Source organism: Myotis daubentonii, chromosome 2, assembly GCF_963259705.1.
Source record: "Myotis daubentonii chromosome 2, mMyoDau2.1, whole genome shotgun sequence".
Lineage (NCBI taxonomy): Eukaryota > Metazoa > Chordata > Mammalia > Chiroptera > Vespertilionidae > Myotis > Myotis daubentonii.
In genome coordinates this window covers 48,328,558-48,354,925 of record NC_081841.1, presented here as the reverse complement: position 1 = coordinate 48,354,925, position 26,368 = coordinate 48,328,558, and the positions used below count along the sequence as shown (strand labels likewise).

The 26,368-nt window shown below is 42.9% G+C and overlaps 1 protein-coding gene across 1 annotated transcript in view; it reads right to left on the bottom strand.

The window, feature by feature from the left end:
• The window catches only part of PCED1B (PC-esterase domain containing 1B), a 141,509-nt gene that overhangs the window by 92,864 nt on the left and 22,277 nt on the right, over nt 1-26,368 (bottom strand). Inside the window, exon 2 of the mRNA XM_059682661.1 lies at nt 8,329-8,377. The gene's annotated coding sequence lies outside the window, so the exon portion shown is untranslated. The remainder of the gene's footprint in view (nt 1-8,328; nt 8,378-26,368) is intronic.

Here is a 26,368-nt window from a genome sequence, read left to right as displayed (position 1 = left end):
TGGAATCATATAATATGTGGTCTTCGTGACTGGCTTTCTGACTCAGCATAATTTTTCTTTTCTTTTTTTTTTTTTTAAATATATTTTTATTGATTAAGATATTACATATGTGTCCTTGTCCCCACGTTACCCTCTACCCCCCCCCCTCATGCCTTCACCCCCCCCCCCCCCCCGTTGTCCGTGTCCATTGGTTAGGCCTATATGCCTGCATGTAAGTCCTTTGGTTGATCTTTCCCCCACCCTCCCCTACCCTCCCTCCAAAGCCCGACAGTCCAATCAAGACTCAGCATAATTTTTCAAAGTACATCTATGTTGTAGTATATATGACTAGAGGCCCGGTGCATGAAATTTGTGCACAGGGGAGGGAGGGTGTGTGTGTGTGTGTGTGTGTGTGTCCCTCAGCCCAGCCTGCACCCTCTCCAATCTGGGACCCCTTGAAGGATGTCTGACTTCCCGGACATCCCTCTCACAATCCAGGACTGCTGGCTCCCAACCGCTTGCCTGCCTGCCTGATTGCCCCTAACTGCTTCTGCCTGCCAGCCTGTTCACCCCCTAACCACTCCCTTGCCAGTCGGATCGACACCAACTGCTCCCCTGCCAGCATGATTGCCCATAACTGCCCTCCCCTGCCGGCCTGGTCACCCTAACTGTCCTCCCCTGCAGGCCTGGTCGCCCCCAACTGCCCTCCCCTGCAGACCTGATCACCCCCAACTGCCCTCCCTTTCAGGCCTGATCCCTCCCAACTGCCCTCCCTTGCTGGCCTGATTGTCTACACCTGCCCTCCCCTGCTGGCCATCTTTGACCACATGGGGGCGGCCATCTTTGTGGGTTGGAGTGATGGTAAATTTGCATATTACTCTTTTATTAGATAGGATTACTTCACTCCTTTTTATGGCCACCTAATATTCCACTGAATAAATATACTTCATCTAGTTTAACCATTCATCAGTTGATGGACATTTAGGTTGTTTGCACCTTTTGGCTAACTTATATAATAAAAGACTAATATGCAAAATGCCTCCTCGACTGGGAGTTCGACCAAGGGGCTGGGCTGGTCAGCCAACCGCCCGTGGCCCTTCCCCCTGGCTGGCCCAGCCCGAATGGCCCCTAACAGGGCAGGCCAGCCATACCCCACCCGTGCACTAATTCGTGCACTGGGCCTCTAGTTATAAATAATGCTACTGTAAACATTCACATGCAAGCTGTTGTGTGGACATATATTTTAGTTTTTCGTGGGCATATAACTGGGAGTAGAACTACTGGGTCATATGGCAACTTTATGCTTAAACATTTGAGGAGCTGCCAGATTGTTCTCCAAAGTGGCTGCACCATTTTACATCTCATCATAAGTATAAGAGCATTCCTATTTCTCCACATTCTATTTCTCTACATTGTCAACACTTGTTATTATGTGACATTTTTACTCTAGCCCTCCTAGTGAGTGTGAAGTAGTACTTTATTATAGTTTTTTTTAAAAAAAGATATGTTTTTATTGATTTCAGAGAAAAGAAAGGAGAAAGAGAGAAATAGAAACATCAATGAGAGAGAAACATCAATTGGCTGCCTCTTACACACCCGCTGCTGGGGATCGAGCCCCCAACCTGTGCATGTGCCCTGACTGGGAATTGAACTGGAGACCTTCTGGTGCATGGGATGATGTTCAACCAACTGAGCCACACGGGCTAGGCCTTCATTATAGTTTTGACTTGCATTTCTCTTATGACTATTGATGTTGAACATCTTTTCATGTGCTTATTAGCCACTGTATAGCTTCCTTGGAGAAATGTCTATTCAAATTCTTTGCTTACTCTGTAATTGGGTTATTTGTCTTTTTATTATTGAGTCATTAGAGTTTTTATATATTATGGACACAAGTCCCTTATCAGATATACTACAGGCCTGGTGCATGGATTTGTGTACATTGAAAGGAAATTAATTAGAAGGTGGCCAGTGGGGTGGGACTGGGTGAGACGGGCAGGACACGCCCTGGAGCCAACCTCCCACGGTCCCTCCAGGCTGGCCACATCTGGGGCAGCACAGGGGCTTGAAGGGCATCTGTGGAGTGAGTGGGATCCCTCTGGCAGGTGGGGTCCCTTGGCCTGGCCTGCAGGGATCAGGTTTCAGGGATCAGGTTGAAACCAGCAGTTGACATCCTTTGAGGGGTCCTGGAGTGCGAGAGGGCACTCTACAAGGTTGCTGTTGCTCAGCAGCTCCTGCATTGAGCATCTGCCCCCTGGTGGTCATTGCAAGTCATAGCTACCAGCTGGTAGCTTAGGCTTTTATATAAACAGATGATTTGCAAATATTTCTCCCATTCTGTGGATTGTCTTTTTGCTTTCTTGGTGGTGTCCTTTGATACATAAAAGCTTTTAGTTTTGATGAAGTCCAATTTATTTATTTTTTTCTTTTATTGCTTATGCTTTGAGTACTATATCTAAGAATTTATTGTCAAATAGGAGAACATAAAATTTAATCCTATGTTTTCTTCTAAGAGTTTTATAGTTTTAGCTTTTTAGTTTAGCTCTTTGATCTTTTTTGAATTAATTTTTATATATGGTATGAGGTGAGGACCGATTTCATTCTTTTTCATGTGGCTATCCAGTTGTCCCAGGACCATTTGTTAAAAAGATTATTCTTTCTTCTTGAATGATCTTGGGACCCCCTTGTCAAAAATAAATTGATCATAGACACATTGGTTTACATCTAAACTCTAAGTTCTACTCCATTGATCTTTATGTCTATCCTTATACCGGCGCCAGTACTGTTGTTTCTTAAAAATAAGATTTTACAAACATTCATGATTGACATAGTCCAGGGCCTCACAACTCCAATATTTTCAATAAATAATTGACTAGCATTTAGATTGGCAAATAATTTGGCTCAAGGTATCCAACTACCTATTAAAATCTTATACGATATCAGTATGAAATTATTATAAAGTTGCCTGCTATCTACTATATTTAAGATAAAATTTATATGACAAAAGTCAAATTTTCTTATCTAACTTTGCTGTTTGAAAATAAAATTCTCAAAGTAAATAACAGTTCTGAAACTTAGACATTATCTAGGCCAATTTGTTTTCAGTCTTGTTTTTGCAGGTTATAAAACAGACCTCGACACTTTTCATAATAAAAATGCCATCTTTTCCCAAACTGTGACCTTGAAAGTATTTCTTCCATTAAATTTATTTGCATACTAGAACTAACTCAGGCTTTTTGATAAACTGTGTACCTCTCTAAAGGGAACAAACAATTATTGGTGTGTAGAGGAGCTTATCAACATCTTTTTTGTAGTCAAGACCCTCACATAGAGGATGTGACAGCAAATATTTAGATGATAAAATTCTGTATTTGCTTTCCAGATACTTGATACCATGTAGACCCACAAAAAATCTTATTAGTAGAGGTAATTTTAAAATAGAAACATATTGAGAAAATAATTGTTATATTCTGAAATAAAACACTAAAGAAATAAACTAATAAAAATCATGGAATGATTCAGGAATATTTTTTTCTTCTGTATACTTTGTATATTAAATTTTTTCATTAATCTTTTAAATATAGATTTCTAGTGTGTTAACTTAATAGTACATTATCTTTACTGATGTTGAACAAAAGCCCAATTGTTTTGCTATGGACTGAATTTTGTATCCCCCAAATTCTTAGGTTGAAGCATTAACCCCGATTATGATTGTATTTGGAGATGGGGTCTATGACGAGGTGTTAAGAGTTAAATGAGGACATTAAGGTGAAGTTCTAATTCAATAGAGCTGGTGCCCTTGTAGGAAGAAACACCAAAGCTCTCATTTTGTCAAGTGGGGACACAGCAAGAAGGCAGCCTTAGCAAGCCAGGAAGAGATTCCTCACCAGAAACTGATTCAGCCAGCAACAAGATGTGTACTTTCCATCCTCCAGAACTATAAGAAACAGGTTTCTGTTGTTTAAGCCAGCCAGTTTTGGGTATTTTGTTACAGCAGCCTAAACTGACTAATACATGCTCTCAGATGTAACCCTCCTCCCCAACAATGTATACAATTTCTCCAGGTCAGAACGCAGCAGAGCAATTCAATTGTCTTTCATTGTAGTTGCATGTAAAAGGATTATCTAAAGATGTGAGCGGTAGCACTAACCCATTTGGCTCAGTGGATAGAGTGTCGGCCTGAGGACTGAAGGGTCCCAGGTTTGATTCTGGTCAAGGGCATGTACCTTGGTTGCAGGCACATCCCCAGTAGGGGGTGTGCAGGAGGCAGCTGATCGATGTTTCTCTCTCATCGATGTTTCTAACTCTCTATCCCTCTCCCTTCCTCTCTGTAAAAAATCAATAAAATATATTAAAAAAAAAAAGATGTGAGCAGTAGAAATCAGAAAGGGTGCCTTCAGTCTGCTATTGATAACCATCACATCACTTAGAGAATAAATGGCCCTACAATGGGATAAATATAAAACTTGATCTCTAAGATGAATAAGGAGATTCAATCCGTACCGCATTTTTTTAAACAGCAATGAAACAGATTATTTTCTAACTGAAATATTTCTAGAAGAAGGAGGGGAAGAGGAAGAAGAGGAGGAGGAGAAGGAGGTGGAGACCAAGAAGAAAAAGGGAGAAAATAAGTAACTTTCTTTCTTATTTGTCTGTAGGCATCAGATGGCTCTGCCTCTGAAAAACTTAGAAAGTATGTTACAGTATTTAAATTACCAGTATAGTAGAGTGGACTCAATAATATCAGTGCTATGTATAAACTCAGGCTAAGAACTTAAATTTACCATGTGAGCTCATGGGTGGTTGAAACAAAAGAGCCCCAAAATTATTGAACATTTTAAAGGAAATTTAATCAACACTAAGAAAAAGAATTTTAATCTTAAAAAAAAAAGGAAGATATTTCTGGAACTACAACAATGTACTTGATTTAATACAATTCAAGGAAGAATCTTAATAATCAAAACTCTGGAAGCTAAAAAGCCATTGAAAAAAATCGTTAAAATATTAAACCTTTTGCCGAAACCGGTTTGGCTCAGTGGATAGAGCGTCAGCCTGCGGACTGAAGGGTCCCGGGTTCGATTCCGGTCAAGGGCATGTACCTGGGTTGCGGGCACATCCCTGGTGGGGGATGTGCAGGAGGCGGCTGATCGATGTTTCTCTCTCATCGATGTTTCTGACTCTCTCTCTCTCTCTCTCTCTCTCCCTTCCTCTCTGTAAAAAATCAATAAAATATATTAAAAAAAAAATTAAACCTTTTAAAATTCCCAGTCAAGATGTGTCAAAGGAAGTGGAAGACTGCAGGCCACTTGAATAAAGCCATCCCTATACACCTTACTGAATTGCTTAATTCATTCACCTGTTAATCCATTCACTTATCAATTGTTCTGGGAGACTCTTGGTCAAATTGCCTTTTACAGGCTGGACTCCCCTAACACATATGATCCAACGAGTGATTATCTTTCCTCTTGTGAAAAACAAGTGGTATTAACAAGCGGGACCACTGTAACTGCATTAAACACTCACTAACACATTTCCAGAGGACATGAACAGTTATTGCAACATACAGAACTTGTGATGCCTTTAAAATTCCTGTGAAAACTCCCTTGGTGTCCACGTGAGGGACCTGCTCACTGAACCTACCTCCAATGAGGTAAAAGAATTCTGCCCAAGAGGAGGTAATCCAGGATTCACAGCGCCATCTTTTTAAAAAGCAGTTTGCAGCTGTACCTCGTGAGCATGGCTATGGCTTTAAGACCAAAGCTTTTGTGTTTGACCCCTGAAAAGTGCAAAATGGAAGGTGCAGATAGTGGCAGGCACTGCAGGAGGAGCAGGGAGCGAGGGGGGAAGAAACCCCACCAGCAGAGGCCAGAGTGGGTTGCAGATGCCACGGGAAGAGCATTTAATATTGGTTCTGGCAGAGAGTAAAGGAGCACGCACAGAGGTTTTAACTGCACTCTGATTCTTGTGCTTGACATTTCCTCCACCATTACTACAGAGATTTCAAATTAGGCCTAATCCAGACAGCACTGTCACGCTTGGTTTTGACAAAGTCCTATTTCAGTGTATGTGCTTCCAGAGAGAGCACAGCCAAGTCCTGACAGCACTCTCCATTTACTCATTTATACAAACATTTACTGATAGCCCATGGAGGCAGGCTGTGACCATCACCTTCTATCAGACTAAAGTGCATTAGACTAGAATCGACTTAATTTGCTGTGTTTTTTCCTTTAGAAAAAAAAGACATTAACTTTGAAGTAATTCAAACAAAATTCACAGTCTTAATTTGCACATTGTGTAAGCTCCCAAACCTTCCCACCGGTACCTCCAGAACATGTTGTTAAATAAACCTTGCTTAGTGGACAGCAGGAAACATGAAAGTAGAATCTCTTAAGAAAGCTTGCTGTTCCTAGAGTAAGATGATCATGATGGAAAGCCAGGTGCTGGCATCACCCAGTTCTTGAAAGCTTACCCTGAGGCCTGTCCCTTGGTGGCAGTCCCTGAGAGCAGGAGCCCCCATTCCTGCTCTAGCTGGAGGCTTGGTGGCAGCAACCTGAAGGCTTCTGGGATAGGAACACTTACTGTTTTCTTGAGGAAGCCCTCCAGGTCAAGCAATAGCAGAAACAGCAGGGGGGGGGGGGCAGCCTCTGCTAACCCAGGGCAACCTAATTTTGAGCTACGACCCCAACACAGATCTGTTCTCAGGGACAACGTTCTGTCTCTTGCCCGCAGAAGGCTGTATTATCAGCTTTGAAGGGCCAGATTGTATTTAGCTGAAAAGCCTCTGAGCTAGATCTCAAACATGTCTGCTTTTGAGGCATAAACTGCACTGAGTGTGAATCCAAGTTCCATCACTTATTATCTATTAGGGCCTCGGTTTCCTCATTTGTCAATGTGTGTGTGGGGGTGGGGGGGGTGAGGGTGGGGGGTGGCATCTAGCTGCCAGATTTGCGATGAAAATCAAATAGTAAAAGATAAGCCTCTAATATAGGGGTGCTGAATCAGAATTTTGATCACTGCTTTCTCTACATAAGTGTGCTTCTTCATTTATTATGGCTTTTTATCTCTTCCTCTTCCCAGAAAACCTGTAGTAAATTATCCAGAGTCCCAAACTTAGTTTTTTTCCCTTCTAATAGGAATAACAGGAAGAAGAAACAACTGTGTACACACAAAGGGCTTCACCAATGTGCTTCTCTAAACAAAGCATGTGACTCTCAAAACCACATTCTTTTTTAAAAGTCACATTTTTGGCTGCCCTTTTTGTTGCGCATATATTTCTCTGCATACACGTCCCACAAATTTCTGATGCAAACTAGAAGGCAGTTCAGAGTTGATTGTCTGAAGCCTTCCAATCTTTCTCCTTTTCTTTTCTTTTGGTAAAGGGTGGGATTGGAGTCAATGACAGAACATGAAGCAGGAAGTGCTACCCGCATGGAATAGTACAGTAAAAGGCAGAAAAACTGAGCACTCACACCTGGACAGGCCTCGGTGTCCTCATTTCTAAATTGAGGGTAAAAATGCTTAATGGTTGTGAGGATCGAACTAGATAATATATGTAAGCTGTCTAACACAGTTCCTGATTCACAGTAAATGTTCAAGAAAAGTTGGTTATTTTCACTCCTCATCTGTGAATCTTAAATTCAGAGGTCTGCTCATCTTTTGAATCCCCATAGCCTACTCTTATAATACATATTATAGCCTGACTTGTGTTATAGCAAGGAAGTATAAACCCTCTCCCTACTCCTTTAGGACGAGGACTCCGGCTGACCCACTTTAGTATAGCCCAGAGACCTAACTCAGCACCAGCACTCACTTGTGGGATGAATAAGACATCTTGTTTAATGGGAGAGAGACTGTGTGTGATATTAAGGAAAGCTAGTTCTATCAGGCAGCTTTTGGTAGTAGACTATAAAGACAAGCCTATCAAGAGTGGGGAAATATTAGTTAACAGAAAGGGAAAGCCTTGAGATGCAAGGTCAAGATGGCGGAACAAGTAGATCTTGAACTCACCTCCTTTCACAAACACATCAAAATTCCAACTAAATATAGAACAACCACCCCTAACCACCTGAAAACTGGCTGAACAGAACTCCTGTAACTAAAGATATTAAAAAGAAGCCACACTGAGGGTAGGAGGGGCAGAGACACAGCCTGGTCAGGTGTAGCAATGCATAAATGGAAAGGATAACATAACATAACACCCTTACACCAGGATCCCCAGCCTAGGGCATCTGTGCTGGGAAGAGGAGTCTCCATAACATCTAGCTTTGAAAACCAACAGGGATCATATCAGAGACAAAGGACCGTGGGAGACCAAGACAGTGCTCTTAAAGGACTCATGCTCACACTCACCGGCTCCAAGCTCCAGCGCAGAAGCAGTGGTTCCAGAAGTGCCTGGGTCCTATGGGGAGGAATTAGATGGACTAACATTAGAGGGAGGGCTGGAGGGGCAGGGATTGGTGGGAACTCTCCCTGAAGAGGGAAGTGCTGGCGAGTGCCATTGTTCCTTTGTTTCTTTTGCTGTGCTCTCCTTCCACCTGGCTGACCTGGAGCAGGCAGGTGCCAAACCTGTCACTCTCCATTAACTTAGCTAACCCTGTTCACCCCACCCCAGCATTCCCGAGATCCTGCCCCACCTAACCTTCTAGCCCTGGCCAAAGCCTTCCCCACATGTGCTCCTGACCTTCCACACAAGCAGCACTGGCCTCAGGTCAAATCATAGCAACTACCAAGTGGTCACAAGTCCAGCACAAGCAGTGCCCAGCCTAGGCCAGCACCACAGCCCCACCCAGTGGCTCCACAACAGACACACCCAACAGGCAGCTGGGGCCAGCACTGGAGCCCCTCCAAAGCAATTTCCACCCTGTGGGGTCAGCCCTTGCACACCAGATCATCCAAGTAGTTTTGGTTGGCCCTCACAGTCAGTCACCTAAGAGTCAACCCCATTTACAAGCAGGCCTGCAGCAACTGGAGCCCAACTCCAACAGAAGGGCACACACAGCCCACACAGGGGACATCCCTGGAGCACCTGGCTCTGGTACCCAGGGGGGATAGTTCCACTGGACCCCACAGGAGAACTTCTTTATGAGGCCACTTCATCAAGACTGGAAGATGTAGTGGATCTACCTAACACATAGAAACAAACAGAGAGAAACAGCCAAATGAGGAATAGGTTCCAAACAAAAGAACAGGAAAAAACCCAGAGAAAGAACTAAATATAACAGATAAACAGTCTACCAGATAAGTTTGAAACAATGCTCAACAAATTCAGAATTAGATGAACTCAGTGATAAATTCAACAGATACAGAAAATTTAAAAAAATGACCAATTAACCCAGCTGATGTGGCTCAATGGTTGAGTGTCAACCCATGAACCAAGAGGTTGCTGGTTCGATTCCTGGTTGGGGCACATGCCCGGGTTATAGGCTCAATCCCTGGTAGGAGGGGTACAGGAGGCAGCTGATCGATGATGTTTCTCTCATCAATATTTCTATCTCTCTATTTCTCTCCCTTTCTCTCTCTCTCTAAAAATCAATAAAAACATTTTAAAAAGAAACTATCAGAATGAAATGAAAAATATTAGAGAGAATTGACAACAGATTAGATGATGTAGAAGAATGGATCATTAATCCAGAAGTTAAGGTAATGGAAATCATCCAAATGGACCAGCGAAAAGAAAAGAATTTTAAAAAATGAGGATAGTTTAAGGATACCATAGAACAATATTAAGTGTACCAACCTTTGCATCATGAGGACCTTAGGAGGAGAAGAGAGAGAGAGAAAGAGACATAAAACCTATATGAAGAAATAATGGCTGAAAACTATTCTAACCTGGTTAGGGATCAGAATCCAAGTCTAGGAAACACAGAGAGTCCCAAACAAGATGAACCCAAAGAGGCTCACACCAAGAAACATCATTATTAAAATGCCAAAGGTTAAAGACAGAGAAAGAATTTAAAAGCAGCAAGACCATTTAACATTTCATGTAAAGAGATTTAGTGTGATGAACTCCTTTAGCTTTTTCTTGTCTGTGAAACTCTTTATCTGACCTTCAATACTAAATGATAGTTTTGCTGGGTAGAGTAATCTTGGTTGTAGGTTCTTGCTATTCATCACTTTGAATATTTCTTGCCACTCCCTTCTGGCCTGTAAAGTTTCTGTTCAGAAATCAGCTGACAGTTTTATGGGTGCTCCCTTGTAAGTGACCAACTAATTTTCTCATGCTGCTTTTAAGATTCTCTCTTTGTCTTTAGCCCTTAGCATTTTAATTATGATGTGTTTTGATGTGGACCTTTTTGGGTTCCTCTTGTTTGGGACTCTGTACTTCCTGGACTTGTATGTCTATTTCTTTCACCAGGTAAGGAAAATTTTCTGTCATTTTTTCAAATAGGTTTTCAATTTCTTGCTCCCCCTTTAAAGGGTCTTCTTTAAGAAGAAGAAAAAAAAGATAAAAAATATAAACAATACAATGGTAATAAATACATATCTCAACAATTGACTATAACAATAAAAAAACAGGCAGAACAGAAAAAGACTCATATATACAGAGAACATTTTGATGATTGTGAGATGGGAGGGGGGAGGAGGATAGGTGAAAAAAGGCAAAGGGATTTAAAAGTACAAATTAGTAGTTATAATACAGTCAGGGGGTGTAAAATACAGCATAGGGAATATAGTCAATAGTATTCCAATAACTATGTAAGATGTCAAATAGGTATGAGATTTTTGTAGATGGTCACTTAGTAAGTTTTAAAATGTCTGATCACCGTGATGGACACCTGAAACTAATATAACATTGTATGTCAACTGTAATTGAAAAATAAAAAATTATTTAAAAAATTAAAGCAGCAAGAGAAAAGCATCTAGTAGTACAAGGGATCCCCCATAAGACTACCAGCTGATTTTGCAGCAGAAACTTTGCAGGCCAGAAGGAAACAGCACAACACATTCGCAGTGATGAAAGGGAAATCTATAACCAAGATTACGCTATTCAGCAAAGTTATCATTGAGATTGACAGACAGATAAAGAATTCACCAGACAAGCAAAAGCTAAAGGAACTTATTACCACTAAACAACACTACAAGAAATATTAAAGGGTCTTCTTTAAACAGAAAAGAAAAAGCTAAAATTAAAAAATAAGGAAACGTAAGAAAAAAAATCTCACTGATAAAAGCAAACATTTAGTAAAAGTAATGGATCAACCAATTATACAGCTAATATGAAGGTTAAAAAGCAAAATTAATAAGATCATGTGTAACTACAATAAATAATTAAGGGATATACACATATACACAATACTCATACACATACTTCTGGGTACTTATCCAAAGAAATGGAAAATGGTAACTTGAAAAGATATATGAGCCCCTATGTTCATTGCAGCATTATTTATAACTAGAGGCCCGGTGCACAAAATTCGTGCACAGCGGTGGGGGTGTGTGTCCCTCAGCCCGGCCCAGCCTGCACCCTCTCCAATCTGGGATCCCTCTCACAATCCGGGACTGCTGGGTCCTAACCGCTCACCTGCCTGCCTGATTGCCCCTAACTGCTTCTGCCTACCATCCTGATCACCCTCTAACCACTCCCCTATCGCCCACAACTGCCCTCCCCTGCTGGCCTGATTGCTCACAACTGCCCTCCCCTCCCGCGACCCGCCTCCTCCGCGAGAGACAGCGGAGACACTGGAACCAGCCTCCTCTGCACTGCGCAGAGCCGTGGGACCCCAGGCCTCACCGCGCAGAGCGGCCACTGGCCCCACCTCCACTGTGCACGGCCATCTTGTGATGACGTCGCGCGAGAGGGCATGAGGACCACCTAGGCTTTTATTAGTGTAGTCAATATATGGAAGCAACCTAAGTGTCCATTGATAAATGAATGGATAAAGAATATGTAGTGCACACACACACACACACAGATAATGGAATATTAGCCATAAAAAGGAATGGAATCTTGCCATTTGAGACAACATAGATAGATTTAGAGAGGGTTTTATGCTAAATGAAATAAGACAGAAAAAGACAAATACCATATAACTTCATGTGGCATCTAAAGAACAAAACAAACAAACAAAACAAAACAGAAGCAAACTCATACAAAGAACAAACTGGCGGTCGCCAGCCAAAGGGGTGGGAAGTGGAGGGATGGGCAAAAAAGGTGAAAGGAATTAAAAAGTACAAACCACCAGTTATAAAATAAGTCATGGGGATGTAAAGGACAGTAAAGAGGATCTAGTCAATAATATCATAATAACTGTATAGGAGGGCAGATGGGTACTAGGCTTATCATGACAATCACTGCATAAAGTATAGGAATGTGTCATCACTGTGTTGTATACCTGAACTAATACAATTTTGGATGTCAACTATAATTTTTAAATGATTTAAAAAGAAAAAGAGAAAGAAAAAGAAAACTTTATTTGGTTTTGCATCCAGAAGGGCAGTAGGATGTGCCAGGGCAGATCAAAGACTATCTGTTGTGTAACCAAGAAGTTCTCTGCAGACTGAGACTCTTCACTGTAGAAATGGAACTTCCGTCTCTCACTGCAGGGAGAAGCACCTGAATATCTCAATACGCCCTGGAGCCCAGGGGAGAACTGGGGACTCTTTTAAAGAGCATAAGAGAAAGGCAAGTATTACGTCTGTTATGAATGTTTGCAAATAATGTGACTTCACAAACTTTCGTTAAAGAATTACAACACTGGAAGGCATTATGGTAAAATAATGTACCTTGGACATGGCTTTCCTATGAAGAAAACACAATGTTCTGTTTACTAAAGTCCAATACATAGATTGCGATGAAAATCACAAACAACTCTTTAGCTGAAACCACTATTTTGTTCAATAGAGACAGCAAACGGTATATTGAATAGAAATGGTTACTTCATTTCCTGCACGAACACCATGGAATATGGAGGGATAGATTTTCCTCCAAGACAGAAATCGAATGAAGTATAGTGAAATTTGCCTAGAGACTCTTCCTGAAATAGCACTTATTCAAAAGAAATTTTTTATATCACTACTTTTAGAGTTTCAACAATCAAGACTCTGTATTTGAAAGGCATTAGGAAATGGGCTCCAGTCCCCTAAAGCAAGTTTGGCCCAAGTGTCTCTTGTACAATAGACAGAGACCGTATTGAAGAATACCAGGTTTATGCTGTGCTTGGTGCAGTGTTGGCCACCACATAACAAGTGTTAAATAAAATAATAGCAACATGTGACATGGAGAGCCTGAGTCTCTCATTCTTACTGCTAAGCCCACAGACCAGATGGCTGTACACACCCGTAATCAAGTGAGGAGCCATGCGGAGCTGTGTGGGCCGGGGGCTGGCGAGGCAGCGCTGAGTCAGGCCGCTGCCTTCTCTCCCTCCTGTGGAATTGCTTCACAAGCCTCCACAGTCATAGGCGCGGTGCTGGCGCTTTTGAGAGCTCACAGAGCTTTGGATGTGTCCAGACAATTCATGAAGGACGCTGATTTCCCTCGAGTACGTGCCAAATGACATCCTATCCACTCCTTCACCACCCAGAGCAGTGACTTGCTAATGAGACCTGTAGAGAAACTGGGGCATCTCAGGTAGAACGGGCACAGTTGGCTGTTTATGAGACACTTGAAAGTATTAGCTCTTTTTAAAATAAATAAACAACTCTACCTTGAGGACATCATGCCGAGTGAAAGCAGTCAGTCACAAAAGAACAAACAGCGAATGATTCCACTTATATGAGGTCCTTAGAGTAGTCAAATTCACCGAGACAGAAAGGAGAAAGGTGGTTGCCAGAGGCTCGGGAAGCGGGGATGGGGAGTTATTGTTTAAAGGCTACAGTTTCAGTTCTGTAAGATGAAAAGAGTTCTGTGGGTGGATGTTAGTGGCACAATGATGTGAGAGTACTTAATGCCACTGAACTGTACACTTAAAAAAATGGTTAAGATGGTACATGTTATGTCATGAGGATTTTGCCACGATTTAAAAAATACATATAATAAACATATAAATAGAAATCTAATCAGCATGTATTTCCTCTGAGGGTCAGTGAAAACCAGGAAGATGCTCCTCCTCTCATGACCGGAGAGCAGATGCATTTTGAAGCATTTAGAAAATGGTCTTCCCCTTTTCTGTAGCGGCTGGTCGCCCCTGGAGCGTGAGCTTATCTAGGACAAGGTCTTTCATCTCTGTGTCCTTGAGACTCAAAATATGAGGGGTTCACAGTGTCCCCGGGCTTGTGTTATTAAGACAAACTGAATGTTAAATATACTCTTCAGGTCTAACAAAAATTCATGTCAAAGAAGTCAGGCTGCTTCTAAAGCAACTGAATTCAGTGGGAGGAGAAATGCGTTTTCTCTTTGAAATTTGAAGTTATATAAGCCAAATGCCAAAGAACAGCAGCACAGTCTCTCATGCTGCATCTGGCTTTTGAACTGAAGAGCTCGGGCCTCTGGTGCTCTCACCTCACGTTCCCTAGCATCTGCAGCCTTGACCCACCTCTGGTCAGTATCGGCTGGTTACTGACTCAGCAGAGAAGAGCCTGGTCAATCATTACCCGAAAGGAAACAGTAGTCTGTTCTAAAAACGAAGCTCATGTTTTTGTGATCAAAGCAGCTTCTCTGGGAGCCTCAGACCCTTTCATTGATTGTGCTCCCTAAGGGCTCCCAGAACACTGCCCACGTGAGGTCCAAGACAAGACTGTTTCTTTCGCCGCTGTGGTCTCTGGCATGAAATAAAGAAGAGTGTCGTGGAGTACCTTTGTGTGCCTTAAAGGTGTCGTCCTCCCAGTAAGAGAGTCCCTGTGCAGCAGAGATGGCATATTTTGTTAGTGAATTTGGGCTGGACCCTGTGCTGGACACATCGTCTTTGTCAACCATAAGCTGTTACTGAACACTTCCTGGGTGAAATATGCTAGTAAGTCGTAAGGAACTGGTTGACTGAATGGCTATTGATTACATAACATTTTTTATTGAAGTGGGTTTTATTTTAAGCTCCGTACTTTCCTCTTCATTGGCAACCATGTCTGCAAAACCCACGTTACACACTCTAAACCCAATGATATTTATTTTAATCTCAAAATGAATTTGGCTGTCCTCTAGCTTAGTGATTTATATGACACATTGACCATTTATTTATTTACCCCCCTTTGTTTATCTACTTAAAAAGAAATTTTCTTTTTACTGTGGTAAAATACATGAAATATAAAATTTTTCCATCTCAATCCTATTTATTTTTTGACATGGAGAAATATGTATCTGTGGTCTTTCCATCTCAACTATTTTTAGTGTGCCATTGAGAGGCATTAAACACATATTATTGTGCAACCATCCATCCACAGAACTCTTTTCTTGTAAAACTGAAACTCTTTCCCATTAAACAATAAGTCCTTATCCTGGGCCACCTGCCACAATCCCTGGCAACCACAATTCTACTTTTGGTTTCTATGATTTTGACTCTTCTACGTATCTCATATATGGGAATAATACAGAGTTGTTGTTTTGTGACTGACTGTACATATAACATCCTCAAGGTTAATCCATTTTGTAGTATATGTCAGAATTTCCTTCCTTTTTAAGACTGAATAATATTCCTTTATATCTATTCACAACATGAAGAGTCACATTCCCTCACATTTTGCTCATCCATTCATCTTTTTTTATTATTAATAAATCTTTATTGTTCAGATTATTACAGATGTTCCTCTTTTTCCCCCCCCCATATCTCCCTTCCACCTGGTTCCCACCCCACCCCATGCCCTTACCCCCTGCCACTGTCCTCATCCATAGGTGTAAGATTTTTGTCCAGTCTCTTCCCACACCCCCACACCTCCTTCCCCCCAAGAATTGTCAGTCCACTCCCTTTCTGTGCCCCTGCTTCTATTATATTCACCAGTTTATTCTGACTTAATTTTTAGGTTCACTTGTTGATGGATATTTATTTGTTGTCACTTTGTTGTTCGTAATTTTTAACTTTCCCTTTTTCTTCTTCCTCCTCTTCTTAAAGAATATCCTTCAGCATTTCATATAATCCTGGTTTGGTGGTGATGAACTCCTTTAGCTTTTTCTTGTCTGTGAAGGTCTTTATCTGACCTTCAATTCTACATGATAGTTTTGCTGGATAGAGTAATCTTGGTTGTAGGTTCTTGCTATTCATCACTTTGAATATTTCTTGCACTCCCTTCTGGTCTGCATGGTTTCTGTTGAGAAATCAGCTGACAGTCGTATGGGTACTCCCTTGTAGGTAACTGCCTTTCTTTCGCTTGCTGCTTTTAAGATTCTCTCTTTGTCTTTAGCCCTCGGCATTTTAATTATGATGTGTCTTGGTGTGGTCCTCTTTGGATTCCTCTTATTTGGGGTTCTCTTTACTTCCTGGACTTGTAAGTCTATTTCTTTCACCAGGTAGGGGAAGTTTTCTGTCATGATTTCTTCTAATAGGCGTTCAGTATCTTTCTCTCTCTCTCCTTCTGGCACCCTGATAATTCAGATGTTGGTATGTTTGAAGGTGTCCCAGAGGCTCCTTACACTATCTTCATATTTTTGGATTTTTTTTTCTTTTTGCTTTTCCGGATGGGTGTTTTTTGCTTCTTTGTATTTCAAATCTTTCACTTGATTCTTGGGATCCTCTAGTCTGCTGTTGGATCTCTGTATAATATTTTTAATTTCAGTCAGTGTATGTTTAATTTCTGACTGGTCCTTTTTCCATTTTTTTGGCATTCTCATTAAGATCCTTGAAGGTCTCACTAAGTTCCTCGGAGGTTCGTAGAAGGTTCTTGAGTAGCCTTATAACTGTGGTTTTGAACTCTATGTCCTCCATTAGTTTGCTTTCCTCCATTTCTTTCATTTGTGATATGTTTCTTTGTCTCCGCATTTTTGGCTGACTGCGAGGACCCTCTGTGTCTACAGTGGAAGAACTGCTGTGCTGGAGACACCCTTATGGGGTAGGACTTGCTTCAGTGGGGCTTTGGTGCTCACTGAGTCTGCTTCTTGAGTGTGTCCCTTATGGGTATGAGGAGTTGAAATCTGGTATCTGGCCAGGGGTACCCCTGGCTCCTGGATCTCCAAGTCAACCACTGTGTGAGTCCACCCAACAGTAACTACAGCGATATCAGCAAATTTCTCCTCTTTGTTTGGGGCTTGGAAATTTTGGTGCTCTCTGACCCAGCTGCAGTTTGTTGGGTTCGGCTGCAAAAGTGCAGGTGGTTCCTTTGCGCCACTGAGCACAGCTTGGATGGGGATGTAAATTGAGTAGGGCGGGGTCTCAGAGAATCACCAGGGCAGAGCAAACAGCAATGGCTTTCGGCAGCGTCTCCGCAACTCCGTGACTCTGTGTGCCCCAGTCCCTCTGCGTCCCCGAGTCCCGCGCCCCCACAGCAACAATGATCCCTGTGAGCAACTCTGCGAGAAAGCCACCCTCGCTTTCCGACCCGCTGCAAGACAGTCCAGTTTCTCTCTGTAGGAGTCTGGGACCCCAGAGTCTCACTGTAAATGAGTTCGGTGTATTCGGGAGCTTGTACCCCCTTCTGCTTGAAAAAAACCGCGCACCCAGGTGCAGCCCGGTTTGCGCGAGCCTCCGTACCTCTGTTCTTGGCACCTCTGCACCTCCTACCGGGTCTCAATGCGCTTTTTTCTTTCCTTCTAGTTGTAGAACTTCCACTCGGCCAGCTTTCCCGTGATTCTGGATGATAGCTGCTTTGTCTTATAGTTGTAATTTTAATGTTGTTGTGGGAGGAGGCATGTACTGGTTTATACCTTATGCCGCCATCTTGGTTCTCCCATTCACCTTTTAACGGATACTCGGGTAGCTTCCATGTTTTAGCTATTGTGAATAATACTGCTGTGAGCAAGAGCGTATGTTCATTTACTTTTTAGTTCAAAAAAGTCCGTAACAATGCTTCATTTAGAGAGGAACACCAGAGGAGGAGTGGGAAAAGCAAGAGGACTCATGAATGACCTCAGCCACTAGCAAGCATCTTACAAGCCATCTATTTTTGGCCAGTTCTAAACACCACTGCATTATGTGGAAGAATAAAGTAGAACCTCCATTTCATTAGTTTAAAAATCGCTGAAAGGATACACTGCCCAAGTCTCAATATGTTAGAGTCAAACAGATTTTACTACAAGGGTTTTTAGAGATCAGGTTTGTGACTGCCATTTTTAGTTGCACATCAGAATCACCCGGGGCTCTTTAAAAAAATACTGATACATAGACCCCATTCCTAGAGCGCCGATTTAACTGGCCTGGGGTGGGCACCAGTGTTTTTTGTTTACAGTTTTTCAGATAGTTCTAATGTGCAGCCAGGGTTGAGAATCACTGATATAGCTTAACCCTCCCATCTCCATTCCCATTTAGAGAGAGAAAAGGGAAATGATTTGTTGAAAGTGACATGGGAGATGGTAAAAAAAAAAAAAAAATGCGATTGAAATTGAAATTTCAAGTGTAGTGCTCTAAACTTCCTGAAGCTTTTTACAGTATTTTTGCCTCCTAATTCTATTCTTTAGAAAGTGCAAAACTAAAGTACTATCAAATAGATCATTTTTATTCAATCTCGACTGATTTAAATCAAGATTAAAGGCATGCTGAAAGCTTATTTTAGTTTTCATTTCAACACCTGAACCGTGATGAAACCAAATTTGAAAGAATTCTACCTACAGCCAGAAATCTGCCAGAGGAAGACAAAGTCTGCATGAGGCCTGAGATGTTATACAGTTCTAAAATGAAACAATCAGAGGCATACAGTTTAAAGACAAGAAGAAAACAGAAATAAAGTAACGGAGCTGATTCTAAAGATGACTCCCCTCTGTTGTAAAAGTCAAGTAAAGGAATCAGAAGAGGAAACGCAAACGGCCAATAAACATGTGAAAACAACCTCCCGTGGAGGCAGCAGGGTGACTCCTGGGACCTGACACCTGGCACAGGCATTCGCCAATCTGAACTTTGAGAATCTTTCACGAATATGAATCAATAATGAAGACTATCAAGACTGAGGCCACCTGCCTCCCCCACTGACTCAGAACAGAGAATGAAGGTACTTGGTGTGAGGAACATTTTCGTTGAGGAGATTAAGCAAGAACACCAGAACTTCATGGGATTTGTACAAAGATATGCCCAGGCAGCCCAGCTGCAGGGAAGAATCCATCCTAAGAAACAGTCACAACATGAAGTACTTGCTTTCTGTATTAACTTGGACTCATTATGAGCAAGTGACAAAAATGGACTCAAATTCACTTGAGCTGGAAATAGTTTAAAGTCCCCTGTAAGGGAACCAGAGATGTACGTGGGGAGTTTGCGGGGAGAGGCGATGAGTATAGATAATAGCAGCCCAGAGTCACATTCCCCCCACTCCACGACCAACAAGGGGAAAACCTCCCAGGAGTTCCACTTAGAAAAACCCGGCAGAAGGACTCAAATAGTCCTCTTTTGAATCATGCGACCATCTGTGATAACTGGAAGGGGCTTTGCTATAGAAAAAGTTGACCTTTACTGGTATAATATGTGAAGGAAAGATCTAAACTTAACCACCTATCACTATATCTTTTTGACCCAGTTTTGAAATGGAAAGATCATAAAGCACCTTCACTGGCCTGAATTTAATGGAACAACATCCTAATGAAAACACACTTCCTGGTGCAGTAAGTCCTGTCACATCACTGATAGATTCTTGGAACTGCAGCAGAACTACTCACAATGAGACCAATTTCACCACAGGCCCGTTGGTAAAAGAGGACCTGCTGTACTCGAGCACTTCACTGGGTTCTAACAATTATGGCCTTTCGAAGACCTCAACTGCACATGTTCTTGCTGTATGTACACTTCAATATAATACAACCGTTTGAGTTTCTGTTCATTAACCCTGCAGCTTCCCTTGACCATGACTCCCTGTGCCTGACCTCTGGTCACTGAGATGGTGGGAGACAGTCAGCAGCAGTTTCCTGTGAAGGCTCTTGGGGCACCCCCTCCCCCCCAGCAAAGGCTCTTAATAGACAGAGAGAAACAGGTGGAGAAGGTGCCCTGGAGAGGAGGCTGAGGAATCAGAGCCCTGAAGTGTGAATGCCTGTGGTGAAGTGCGATTTCACCTGGAGGAGAGGCGGGGCCCACGAAATGAAAAAGGTGGGAGGAAAAAGAAAACAAGCATGCTCGGACGGGATGAATTGATTTTTTCTTTAAACTTTTTCTAGGAAAGGTGGACAACAAGGAACTGAGGCTGAGGGTGCCCCATAGGAAATGGGAACTTCTGCAAGGTCAAGGGGAGGGGCCTGTGATATTGGGATTTATAATAAGAAATATCTCCAGTCCCTGACCCAGGGCTCCTAAAACCTTTGTAAATTCCCAATAAGAGGATGAGGAGCAGGTGTTTTAATGAGCGACTCTGGGTAGGCTCCTGGATGGGGACTGGGTACCAGAAAGACCCAGCCATGATGAGAAACTTGGAATTTTCAGCCCTACCCTCCATCCTCCAGGGAGGGGAGAGGAGCTGGAAATGGAGCTAATAATTGAATAACTGATCACACTTCTGTGAGAAAGCCTCTGTAAAATTCTAAAAGCATGGGGCGGGGGCGGGGTTGAAGAGCTTCCAGGTGGGCACACACCTGGAGACCTGGGAAGAGTGGCACTCCTGGAGAGAGCATGGGAGCTCCTCGCTCTTCCCCCACGCCTTGCCCTATGCACCTCTACCATCTGGCTGCTCCTGGGTTATATCCTTTTACATTAAACCAATAATCTAACAAGTAACGTGTTTCTCTGATCTCTGTGAGCTGCATTAGCAAATTAAACAAACCCAAGGAGGGGGTAGTTGCAACCTCCAATCCATAGTCAGTGAGTCAGAAGCCCAGGTGACAACCACACTTGTGATTGGCAAGTGAAATGGAGGCGAGGGGCAGTCTTGTGGGACTGCGCCCCTAACCTGTGGGATCTGGTGCTATCTCAGGAATTGAGTTGAACTGTAGGAAATGCAGTAGGTGTTGAAGAACTGGTTGGTGGTGTGGAGAACCCTGCCCCCATGTTGCAATTGGTACTAGAATCATCCTAGAACCCCTCCAAGAATGGAAAAGAGACTCGCACAGAGGGAAGGTGCAGGGAGTGGCCCCTGGGACTCCCTGGCAGGGGCCTCCATGCCTCTCCTCAGCTGTGTGGGATGACAGTTCACGTGGGCACACAGAATGTCAGAGCCGGAGGTTTCCTGATGCTTTGTGAATTCACCTGACCTTGAACCCCAGTTGAGTGGGCTGGCCAGAGTACTTCCCTATACGCCCCCACTTTCCTTCCCTCTATGTGTCACCCCCCCCCCCGGGATTAAGATATCTTTAACACAAGGATCCCCTCGACATTCATTATTTAATTCCATAAACAGGAAAAAGAGAAATGTGAGAACTGTACCCGATAAAACAGTTCTTGATTTTAGAAAGAGAAAATGGAAAATACCAACTCTTCTATGTCAGCAATAACATGGCCTGTGGGGGTTCTTGGGCAAAGCAGAAGAGCACTAGACCAGGAGTCAAAGCAGTTACCTTCTAGCACTGGGTCCGCACACACCGCTGGGCGGCTTTGCGCGGGTTGTCCCGCTCTTGTCCTCTTTCCTCTCCCGTAAGAGGATGAAAGGGTATTTAAGTTCTCTTCCAGGTTTAATTTTCTAACTTTCACATACGTTTTTCAACTAACAATGATAAAACTCGCTAACTGCACCATCATTAGTCTCTTTCTCTACACTTTCCGGGAAGACATGGAAAGTTCATTCCAATATTGATGAGGGAGTAAAATCACTACGAGACAGAACCTGCCCATGAAGCACCAGCTCCTGGTGTGTTCTGAGAGACGCCAGCACTTTGTCACTCTCTCAGTCACTCACTTTCCCCTGTGACTTACTTTTTTCGGAAGCAGTTTTCCAGCTGCTTCTCACTAGAACCTTTTCTAAAGGGGGGACATATTTTCCCCGCAAAAATCCAGTCAGGATTTACCGAATGACAGTTTTGGGTAAAGCACTGACAAAATAAATGTTAACATTCAGTTTTGAACAATGGTTTCCACCCCCTTTGCAGATAATCACTGTGTGTAGTCATAAAACCACGCCAGCGCATCTTATTTTCCTTTTTTTTATTCCCAGGTCTCCATTACCTCAGGCTATAGGCCCTTCTTACCAAGTCTATCCCCACCAATTCCACATGCACAGCACTACACACGTTCCTCCCTGAAACACTGCCTCCACCCTCCAATGTCAGTGCTGACTGCAGGATAAAACCTAAGGCCTTAACCCAACCCTACCTCAGCAGCCCAGCTGCCATCACTCCCTTCCCTGTCTGTGGTCCAGCCCCTGGGAAGATTCCAGACCCTTCCCATTTTGCTCATTCTCCTCACTGACTTGGAATGTCTTCCCTCCTCTGAAGGCTGCTGGTCTTTCAAAACCCAGAGAAGACCCCCCCCCCCCCCCCCCCCCGCTTCCTCTATAGAGCTTTCCTGAACTCTGCATCTTGCAAGGCACTCTCTCTACTCGGTACAGCCCACTGCCTGGCACAGCAAAGAAAAGGACCAGGTTAGACTTGGAGATATTCCCCTGGGGCGGGGGGACTTCCTTAGTAGGTCTGAGTCCACTTTTGGTCAGCAGGAGCTTCAGGTCCCCCTAAAACAGGTGAGAGAGGAGTCACAGTCCACAGGAGGCCCCTGGCTAGTCTCAATAGAACAGGACAGGGAGGGGTAGGGTGAGCAGCTTCCAGCGAGATGGGGAACCAGGAGGGGCAGCGGCATCTGCCCTCACCAGGTGTGCTCTTCCATCCACTGTGCCCTTCTACTGCCTCCATCCCCCACAAATGCTTTTCCAGCAGCTTGAATTCCCTGAGGCCCCAGAGGACGAGGCCTTTAAAGCTGCCGGGCTTTAAAAACACCTGGGTGTTTTTTCTCCAGGGCCTAACACAATTTAACCTGCGGAGTCAAAGTGACCCACAAAGTGAGTCAAGTTAATGCAAACCATTCTCTCAGCTGGTTATGATTGTTTCCATTTTGCAAAAATAGAAAAAGAAAACCTCTCACATCAAAAGGTTAGCTGCCTTGCCCCAAGTCACAGAGCCAGGGAGTGGCCGAGAGGAGCCCAGTAGCCGTTCCTATTTTCATGCTGCTTTGTATCAATTTCATGGGAGAGTCTGAGCCCGCCTTCCTCACCCTGAGACCAGAGTGGAGGAACTCCTGCGCTTGCAGGAAGTAGGCTCTTCACCGCTTTCCTGTTTTCTCACGCGGCACCTCTAGGATCTCAGGGCCGCTCATTATCTGAAATGTGAAAAAGGCCCGCGTTTAATTATTCATTTTCCATCGCCCTTGATGAGGGATTAACTGCCCGGTGAAACAGAAGGAAACAGCCTGACCTTCAGGCTGTCTGGATGCGATAACTGACTAAAACCTCCTGTCGGTTTCAATGGGCAAATGAAAGGGCTTTCCTGGGCTTGACGCAAATGGGCTCTCAGGGTTCCTAACTGAAGTCAAAGGACGGAGCAACGACAATAAAAAAATAAACATGCGCTAAACATAGCCATGCTTGCTTCATTACGTCCGCAGGTGTTTCCCAAACTCTCTGGACTTACCGGGTCCATGGGATTTGCGTGTGGGCGCAGAGGGGGCTGCAGGGAGGGCCGGGGAGGGGAGCTGTGCAGGGGCAGCCCGTTCAGTCTCCCCCGCAGAGGAGCGCCAGGAAGGGAAAGACTAACGCGGAGGCCTGTTCATCCCAGCTGCGGGACCAACTGGCTGGTTTCTCATTAATTGGCTGGTCCGTTTGACCAAAGGTTACCGTGGGAATGATTCATGGAGCCGTTCCGCTGCGCGGCATGTAAACACAGCCTTCTAATCGAGGGCTTCGCTATTAAAATGGTCATAAATAGCTGCGAATTACTACTGTTGTGCAACTCGTGACTGCACCGCGGCTCGGGCCCGAGCAGATGGGAGCCTCGCTGCAGCCCCCGACGCTGCCTTAGCATTTCGTGAGCGCAGTGGGGTCCCTGCCACCCAGATGGTAAAATGGCACCCTCGCTGCCCTGCTCTGTTCCAGGGGAGCACATTTTTCCAAAAGCCATCGAGCCTTGAAAGTCTCTCTCTCACACACACACACTGTAGGATAGATAAATATATAACTGCCCAAAACATGGCAAAATGAGCCACTATTAATAACTCAGAGCCTGGGGATTCAGACAGTCCAATGCCTCTGCCAAAAGTTCAGAATGTTTGCTGGGTGCTTTGATTTTTTTTTTTTTTAAACTCTGTTCTTGATTTGCTTCAGTACATTTCCTACTTAGATATTCTACCCACTATGTGTCAAATTTTATCTGTGACCTTACTAGGACATACCAGAGCACACAGGACAGGAATAGAAGGCCTTTAAAGCTACTGGGCTTTAAAAATTATGCTGGCCTAACATTTTCCATATCTCTCAATCGTAGCAACCGTCATCTTAGCCAAATATGCAGAAATCGCTGAAGAGAAAATAAGGGACTCCCTAAATTACTTACATGGATAATAATGTTGCATTATTAATTGTTTGTGGAACATTTACGATGGCCAGACACGGTGCTTCTAGACGTCAGCCCTACCAAGTGGGCGTTGTCCCCATTTCACAGGCCAGTGACTCCTGGGGCTGGAATTCACACTCACCACTCTTTAGCTTGAGCCCCATGCAAAGGCCAGTAGGCAATCCTTTCTGACAGTTGATGGCAATTTTATGGTCCAACCAACCACTGCAATGCCCTGGCCCTGGAAGGAAACCCAAATCCTCTCCTGACATCACAGAGACCACCTGCAGACGGCAATGTGCTGACTGGGAAATTGTACAATGCAGCCCCGGGGTGGGGGGGGGAGGGCAGTGGGGAGAAAAGGTAAAACAACCTAGTATCTTTGCACCATTCGTTATTATTGTAAGACAATGAAAACAGCACGCACAAAAATGGTAAAACATGTCACAAACGCTTTAATCCACTTATATTCCCTGATACATTGCGTCTGAAAATCTCCAATGTAATCATGCTCACCAGAGTTTTCCAAACATTGAAATTGTTTCTAATATTTACAAGCTAATGATGTTAAAATGTGATTTTGGTAGACCATGTGTTTTAATGATACACAGTCTATAAGTAGATAATATGATATATTAGGAAGGTAATTCCTCAGCGCAATTTAGTTTTTTGGGAATTACCTGGGAGTCAATAGCATAGTGGTTTTAGATAGAAGCTATCATCTATGACAAATTATTTCTCTGAGTTCTAAATGCATCATAAACCCAAACCTTCTTTTTAATTCACAGTTTTTTTCCCACTGATATTGTTAGAATGGGAAGTATTAAAGCAGCTAATAATTATTCCATTTACTATATGGTGGCTACTGAACAGTGAATTGTTAAATGCATAATAATTAGGAAGATTTAGTGTCACAAGTGTGGGTCAAAAGATACATTTTTTTAAAAAAGGGTCAATGAGTCTTAGAATGAGATTTCAGTCACGGGAAACTGAGGTACAAGAAAGCCAAATAAATGACAAGAGGTATTCAACTCATTGGTGATTCCACAGGGACTAGCATTCAGTTCTCTTGACTCCCAGACCAGTGTTCTCCCTGCTAAAATCACTGTTTGGTTACAAGTAATATTGTGTTCCTTTCTATCTACCTACATTTTGCTTTTCTTTGGAGCCATCTGGAACAGATAATAAAATATATGCCCCCACAAGTTAATATGTTAAAATGAACTCAATATCCTAGGTGGTTATATTTAAGATGGGATAACTACATTTTTCAGATTTATTGAGAGAAGATCAAATAACAATCAAATAACTGTTACGGACTTATCACCAGAATCTCAAGTGTAATTGGCCTTTTGAGGATCAGAAAAAATTCTCCTTTCTATCCCACCCTTTCTAGACTCTCTGTTTATCTCCTATGTGGAAGGCATCACATTTGAGATACTGGAGGATTGCCTGTGACTCGTTTTTGCCCCAATATTATGAATAGGAATCTGAACAAACACAAAGTTAATGATAGCTTTACCATATTACTTGTAAACCAAACAAAACAACCAAAGGGGAAAAGTACTTCAAATGAAAAAAATTCCTAATTATCTTTTTTAGTAAAATGATGAACACATACAAGAAAAAGAAAAACAACTATTGATTGATGGACAGATGATTCAGCTGGTTTCTACATTAACAATGACTCATTCTGTAGGAACTGAAATGTTTAGAAAATAAATGATACTATTATACCAGAAAAGATAAATATATAATATGCTAGAAACCAAACATGCTCAAAACATAATTTTCTTTTATTTCCATATATGACTTTTGAGGGATCTGAATATTACTCTTGCCTTTAATGACATAGAAAAGGGAAATAAAATGTTAATGGTAGTCTTTCAGAAAAAAGCAGTCCTTTATGCATGAAGATAATTATTCTAAGACAGT